Source organism: Physeter macrocephalus, chromosome 2 (assembly GCF_002837175.3).
Source record: "Physeter macrocephalus isolate SW-GA chromosome 2, ASM283717v5, whole genome shotgun sequence".
NCBI lineage: Eukaryota > Metazoa > Chordata > Mammalia > Artiodactyla > Physeteridae > Physeter > Physeter macrocephalus.
Window position 1 is genome coordinate 81,832,699 of NC_041215.1, and position 7,921 is coordinate 81,840,619.

The window sequence follows — 7,921 nt, forward strand, 5'->3', positions numbered from 1 at the left end:
TTTTTTTTTTTTTTTTTTTTTTTGTGGTTTGCGGGCCTTCCTCTGCTGTGGCCTCTCCCGTTGCAAAGCACAGGCTCCGGACGCGCAGGCCCAGCGGCCATGGCTCACGGGCCCAGCCACTCCGCGGCACGTGGGATCCTCCCAGACCGGGGCGCGAACCCGGTTCCCCTGCACCGGCAGGCGGACGCGCAACCACTGCGCCACCAGGGAAGCCCTGGAATCTGTATTTTATAAAAGCTCTTTGGGTGATTCAAATATGCAGTGAGGGTTGAAAATCACCATAATAGACCAGACAAACATGTCTCCTGTTTCTTCCGTCTCTTGGCAACACTCATCTACCGCCTAGGCACATACCTCTCCACAAGCTGGAAAACTACTTTGTCCTTCTGAATTACCCTTCCTGTCAAAGTTTCATTCTCTATCTATGAGCAATGTTTGTTTTTTCTCAGCACTTTCACATTGTGTTAGCCCTTTTGCTTTAAAAAAAGTTTATTGTTTCTGTCGTAATCATACGTTTAGTATCTTTAAGATTCTCAGTGCTTTTGTGGTTATCAACTGTAAGGGATTAAGAATGTTCCATTAATGATTACCAAATGCCTCAAAACAAAGTACAGACACGCCAGACAGAACTTTTCCTGTCATCTATTGGTGGCAGGCATATTGACCCACTTCTGCTTTGGAGGATCATTTTGTTCTCATCTCTAAAATTTTCCATTTGACAAGTTACTTTTCATGATTCATTTCTACATTTTCATTGGGAATTAAATTTAGGCAGGACTACTATACATTTAGGCAGATCTACCCACACAGACCAATTCTCACCATAAAGCAACCGCCCAACTCATTTGGTACTTATATCAGTATCACACTTATTCATTGATCTATTTAGCAGATATTCATTGAGAAGATACCATGCACTGAATTAAATATTTAAGTACAGTACTGTATTACTCTTGCCACTAACTAGTTTGACAGATATTGGAAAACAGCTACCCATTATATAAGCCAGTCTGGTGGAAATTGCATCGAGGAAGAGTTGCCCATAAGTCTCTTATTACTTAGTGATGTTAGTATGTTGTGTTGGCCCCCAAGAGAGTGGCAATATATGGGGGCACAGCCTGAAGGTAACCTTGTGGTTTTCAGTGCCACAAAACTGGGCATATAGCCTCTGATATATAGCCCCAACTCAATTCATCAGATATTTATTGAAAATCTACCAAATAATTATTAAGCATCTTCTGTGCATTAGACATGATACCTTTTCCAAGTTGCCATAGGAAAGAGCTGTTACTGATGCTTTACTACAGACAGGCATTAGTGGCCTCATCGAGGTCTGAGCTAAAGCATTCCAGTTTCCTGGGTAGCCATACCTGCTTGACCATGCCTGGATTATTTGATGGGGGGTAGGGTGCTGAGTTCCCTGTGAATAAATACATTGTCTATTATATCCAGGTTGCACTCTGTGTGGAATAGAGAAATGGAGACTTTTTTTTTTTATGAAAGGAGTTATTCACTTACTAATGGTCCAATGAGATTTGGGGAATGTCTGCTTTCTGACTCCTTTCTGGTGGAAAGTCAAGAAAATGCATGTGGGAAGATGACAGTTTGAATTAATATTCGGACTCACTTCAGCACCCTGACACCCCTCCACCCAGAACCCACTGGTTGTTCAGCGAAGGGGGTACCTTGGTCCTCTTGGGAGGTTAGGATCCATTCAGTGGTTTTGACCCATTTCTCAGCTTTTGGAGGTTACAACAGCTTGTGTTTGGTGTCCGGAGTTTCCAGCCCCCTCCGACCCCCCCAAAACACTGAGCAAGTAATACAACTTGAATGTGGGGCGTGTGGCCAACGCTGAGCTGGGGAGGGAGGGGTGGAGTCGTGGGGATGTGGCCAGGAGGAAATAAGAGCAAATTCCTCCAAAACGATCTGACAGGAAATGACAGAGTGTCAGGCTCCCACCACCCTGCTCGGCCTCCCCTCGCAGAGGGAGCCTCCAAGAGGGAGAAGTCCTTCCTAATCACAGAGCAGTGCCAGAGCGCAGTAGGTGAGGATGATGAAATAATAAAGCATTTCCCGTGTGTGTTTTTTATTAGGCCTGTTTTGTTTTTCTTCCAAGTGCTGGGGAAACAGAACAGAAGCCCCGCTTCCAGCGGCATCACAGCGGCCGCCTCCCATGAGAATAGCAGCTGCGCAAATAGGAGGAGAGCTCTCCGTGGATCTGGTTCTAACACCTTCGTAATGGAAATAATGATTTGTAAAGCCCTCTTTATACCCTTTGCTACATAATTAGTAGCCCAAAGAGAAAAAGATTAAAAACGCTGTTCCTACTCCCCCAGCATTTTTGAAAATTTGGCAAAACATTAGATGTTCCATTCTGAGAGCCAAACAGGGTAGAGGTCTCTGTACGGACCTGCCTTGGCTGGTCTGGCTGGCCCTTGAATCACTCAACACTTATTACAAAGAAATTAACTGGCTTGATGTCAATTAGAGAGAATTTTTTAGCAGACATACCCAATGGGACCTGCCTCTCACCCAATTTGGTAGTTTTTGTAAGAAAATATCGAAATACCCTTAATCCAAGCTAACTTAATGTTAGATACCACAAGCTGTGTCAGCCTCCTTTACGGTATGTGTGTTAGTGTGTGTGTGTGCGCGCGCGCGCGCGCATGTGTGTGTGTGTGTGTGTGTGTGTGTGTTCAGGGCTAGGGCTGAGCATCAATTTTTACCCATCTCTCAGAGAAGATAATTAAGAGGATGCTCAAAAGGAGGTTGGCTGGAAAATTCTCTCCAGCCCTAAGAAATAACCAATCCAAAATGCCTGTTGTTAAATGGGTCATAAAAGCCCTGGGAAATCAATATTTGACTTTCTGTTTCAGGAATGGTGGCTGCTACATGCCGTTTTAGATCAATCTGCTATCATCATGGTGCCCCGAGACCCAAATAATTCCTGCGTTAACTCTGGACACTCTGAAGGTGGAAATCTCACTTATCTTTTTATAAGTAATTGCCCCCGCCCCCATTCCATACCAGCACTGGACAGCCCATGTAAAATAAACCGTGGGATAAATAAAATAAGGAATCATTTTATTAAAGATCTAGGAGAAGTGCTCAGGTGACCTGAAAATGTAATTAAACCTCTAAATAAGCAGATTACTGGCTGAAAATGAGATTGATAGATGAACCCCTTCAGCTAAAAAGGATTGCTTAATGGACTGAACAAAAATCTTGGACTCTCTCCACCTTGGAATCGCAGGTCCAGAATTGGGCAGGCTCCACACCACCACTTCCCCTCCTAAGACAAATGAAGCGCCACGAGGCTGCTGTGAGGGGAGCCCAGAGGTGAGACCCCTGACTGCATATGGTTGCGCAGATGTGCGACCCACCTCGTAGAAATAGCCAAAGATGCCCAGAGCACTGTTTCTGGGGGCTCCTCCTGGCTTACCATCCAAAAGGCCTGAGGAGCTTGCTAGTCTCAAAAGTTTAAATTTATTTCTGGCTTTTTGAAAAGAAGATAGTAATGGCAAAATGAAGAGCTGAAAGTGAAGTTAAAAGCCTCAGTAGGACAAAATAAGCTAAAATAATGAAAAATTGCCTCCTATAATTGTACTCCTACCAAAGGGAAAGAGAGAGAGGGAGAGAGAGAGAGAGAGGGAGAAAGAATTCTTTCTTCCTCATTGGCAAGCAGGACAAACTTTCTAACTCTGAGTTTCTTAACCTTTTATTCTGAAGGTGGTCTTCGTGTGAAGTTTTGGTAGCATAAATTTTATCCCCAATTCTATGAAGTTGACATATTCCAAGTTTAAATATTTGGAACATTTTAGATTTATGATCTTGGTTTTCTGTTTTGTTTAACTTATAAACTGAAATTAAATGAGCCATTCCTCGTAGCACTTTGTGACACTTCTAGAAATTGGCAATGTCAAAACATAATGTCTTTTCTTTGAAAGTGATAGGAGTTCTGTAACCTACATGATCCATGCAATTTATCATTAGGTAGAAGCAGCAGCCCTGACGCTGGAGCAGATGGACCAAATTGCAGCTATTTGCTGCTACTGGTCATCTAAGCCTCTTTGCCCTCAGGACTAAAGATCAGTCCTTAAGCTGACATCTCATTGGTAAACTCACTCCCAGTGTGACTGGGTCCACATTTACTGTCAACCCAAAGAAGATAGCCTACTGGATACCCCTTGATGAAACCCAATTTTCCAACCTAGCTTTGCAGAACAAAGCATCACTGTCTCTCGAACTGTGAAAGGTAGAATTCTGTCCTCTTCTCACTTTTGGAAGGGGGCAAGGGTAGAGTCCTTATCCCTATCTAAATCCATGAAAGACACATCCTGGAGGTCATGACCACTCATGGAGTTTATCTAGTGAATAAACTGCAGTTTACTTCTTGGTGATGATACATGATGTGAAAAAAATAAATCTAAGACATGCAGGCCATTTTATAGTCACGGACTCAACCTGGAAGACAGCAAAGGATTACTTTGATTCTAATGTCAATTTATCCTCCAATTTATCCAGAGCTCATCATCAGTTAAATTAGTATTTCCCAGAGCACCGCAATCTTTTTTTTTGAAGATGTTGGGGGTAGGAGTTTATTAATTAATTAATTTTTGCTGTGTTGGGTCTTCGTTTTCTGTGCGAGGGCTTTCTCTAGTTGCGGCGAGCAGGGGCCACTCTTCATTGCGGTGTGCAGGCCTCTCACTATCGCGGCCTCTCTTGTTGCGGAGCACAGGCTCCAGACGCGCAGGCTCAGTAGTTGTGACTCACGGGCCTAGTTGCTCCGCGGCATGTGGGATCCTCCCAGACCAGGGCTCAAACCCGTGTCCCCTGCATTGGCAGGCAGATTCTCAACCACTGCGCCACGAGGGAAGCCCCAATCTCTTTTGATTGGAGTAACTCACCCCTTCATTTGGCTTCCCAGATACCCATTTATCATTTTGGTTCTACATTCTTTATCTTATTTCATTATGAACTCTGGGAGAATGACTTGGTTCTAGAATTAACTTAAGAATGATCAAATTCCAGATTGGGTACAGGAGTCTGTGGTCTTAACTTCAATAAGTATCCCAGACCATCTGTGGAATGTACCCTTCTCCCTGATATTTGTCTTGATGTAGACCCAGCAGGGCTGGGGGATAAAGTTAACCTTTAAAAAAAAAAGACCTGCAGAGACCAAGAACTGGACAAATGAGAGTCTGTGGTTTCCTATGAATTCATTTCATTGCCAGTCAAAATGAAGCCCTTAAAGTGAAGAGCCTGTCTAAATGCTGCAGAGATCTTTTGCAATAATACTTAGTTATTATCAAATGCATGTACTCATAGAAAATAGGCCAGAGACAAGTAAAATCTGGAAAAAGAGTGATTCCTTGTACTTTCATTTTCTTAATTTTTTTTTCCTTTTTGTTTTTTTTTGTTTGTTTTTTTGGCCACGCTGTGTGGCTTGTGGGATCTTAGCTCCCTGACCAGGGATTGAACCTGGGCCCTTGGCAGTGAAAGCACAGAGTCCTAACCACTGGACCACCAGGGAACCCCCCCTCTTAATCCTATTTCTTAAAATTTAGCAAATAATGAACTCAATATCGTGAGCATGTGAACAACTTGGCATTTTGGCACTTACAATTACATGCTGTTCTCTTACAGGGGTGTTCACACGTGGAGTAGTGTGTGTGAAAGGGTGCAGCTTGACTCAGAGTTTAGTTGAGATCTTTGATTGCGCCTATGACATAAGGCTTATGTGTTGACTAGATTGACTTTTCAAGTGCCTGAGAGGTGATAGAGTATAGTGGTCCAGCCCACAGACCCTGGAGCTGGATGGCCTGGGCCTGAGTCCCAGCTATATTGCTTATTAGCTGGTGTATCCTTGGAAAGGTATGTAACCTTTCTGTGCCTCAGTTTTCTCATCTGTTAAAGAGGATTAATAATAGTGTTACTTCATAAAATTGTAAGGATTAAAAGAGTTCATGTAGACCATGAGCTGAGCTTGTTATCCGGCAAATAGGAAGTGTGTTTATGTAAGCACCAGCTGTTACTATCACTATCTCAATCTGCTAGGCTCCGTTCTCCAAAGCTAAGTCCTCCTGTAGGTGGAGTTCAGGAGAGGTCCTCTCCAGCAACCATGGTTATGATAGCACCAAGTGAGACTTCTGAATATTCCTCTTGACATGAATTATCTGCCCACAGTCCCTTCCTCTTAGTAGCAGCTCAGTTCAGCTTCTGAAAAGTTCTCAGTTCTTCCCTATCTGGCCAAGATCCTCTCACCTTCTCCCCACTCTCTGCTCTTTTGGTTTTCCGCGGAAAGCTTCATGTTCACACATATGCAGAGCCAGTAAGCCTCTCAGTTTCTCCAGGTCTGCGTCTCTACCTATCATCCCACCATATCCATTACTCCTTGTACAAGAGGATCCTCCTTGGGAGGCAGGAGAGGATAAAGACCGTGAATAATTATACTTTTAATATTTTTATCTCTATCAGAGTAAATAACTTTCTAAAATACATGAATATGATCCTATGAAGCTTTCTAATCTGAAAGCGATGCCGAGAGTCTAGTCATTGGCATATATTGCTGTGGCAAATTTATTTTTTCAAAATATACTGTTTGCTGTCAAGCCCACTGGCAGCATAATAAAATCATTACTTTATTATTATTTGTTGTTTTTAAATTACTATAGCAATCTACAATTAAGAAACCTACCGAAGCCTACATTTCTCTTTTCCTGAACCATCAGAAGGGACTGAAATTAATTTCAAATCACTTCTTAAAAAGAACATTCAGTGTTTCCTTGTTTTTCACTACTTGGTTGATAAAGACAAATTCTATTTTGAAATATTATGTGACATTACTTGGTACTGTTTTCCTACAAAGAAAAAAAGTGCACCTATTTTTCTGTTTAATGAACTTAGATAACTGACGGCTACGGCACTCAATACATCTTGTGGCTTTTACGATATTGTCCAATTTTTGCATGATTCATAATTTACAACTCAAATGGAGAAGGCAAGTGTGGGCATGCATGGAAACTGCAAATCTGTTGGGTAGTACTTTTGAGTGTGGAGGCTTGATAATAATTAAGATGAGAGGTTGCAAGCTCTTCTCCAAGTGTGCATCAAACTGGCAGCAAAGACAAGTTTGCTCCACCTCCATCACTGCTGAAGAGGAAAAGCCTACAAAAGACTCTAAGGCTGGCAGAGTTGGCATTTGCTGCCCTCTCCCCACTGATTCCTTTTAATTCCCACCCTTCTCTAAATGGCAGCCCAGAATCCTGTCTCCCATCTCTTCCCTGGCCCCTTTTCTCATAATGGCTGTGATGTCTAGCCACCCACCAAATATTTGTTCTCCCCCTTTCACAGTGCCCTGAGAAATGACTGCCCGGTGTCTACATTTCCCAGCCCCACTTGCATCTGGGCAAGAGCCATGGGCAAGTTCTTACCAATGATCTGTTTTGAGTAGGCGTGTCTATTCTTGTCCAGAGTGTTTAAGAAGCTTTCTTCAACTGAAATCAGAGGACTTGAGCTTTTAGGATGCTGGAGCCACAATGTGGAAGGAGTCTGGGTCTCTGAAGTTCCACTGGAGTAAGGATGTCCACTCACCAAGACACCTGTCTTATATATCACATGATTAAGAAATAAGAAGCTATTATCTTAAATCACCGAAATTTTATAGTTTGTCTAAATTGCAGGCATTACCCTAGCCTAGATAATAAATTCTGGTCCCTAATTCATTCTCAGTTGGCTGAACACTAATGCCCAGAGGTAAGTCAGGAGATTATGATCAAGCTTCCTCCCTCCAGAAGGATTTGTATTTTACTTGAGGCAACTGCCCACCCTTCTCCCTGGCAAAGAACACTGTGTGCATGGCTGTACACGCTCAGCCCATGGGGTTGACCCCACGCACCATCATGACAAGCAGAAAGTAGTG